This window comes from Tigriopus californicus, chromosome 9 (genome assembly GCF_007210705.1).
Source record: "Tigriopus californicus strain San Diego chromosome 9, Tcal_SD_v2.1, whole genome shotgun sequence".
NCBI lineage: Eukaryota > Metazoa > Arthropoda > Copepoda > Harpacticoida > Harpacticidae > Tigriopus > Tigriopus californicus.
Window position 1 is genome coordinate 1632669 of NC_081448.1, and position 287 is coordinate 1632955.

The following is a 287-nucleotide window of genomic DNA, read 5'->3' on the forward strand; positions in this document are numbered from 1 at the left end:
ATCCTATCTGTATGATTTTTGACTTCCTCTATTAATGAAATAAGTATTGGACTTTTTTTTTATTTTTATTATTGTTTTGACCTGACAAACAAGTAAAACACATTATCAATTTCAGACAACGCTTTTTCGTCCACAAGTTTTCTTCATTGGAAGACCAGGCCAAGTTGAAATAGTTAGAATGATGTGATGATGGATTTTACTTCAGGAATGATTTATTCAAGATCCAACAACACCAAATGAGTAAATAATCTACATATCTTTTTCACGTGCATTCTTGAGGGTCCCGT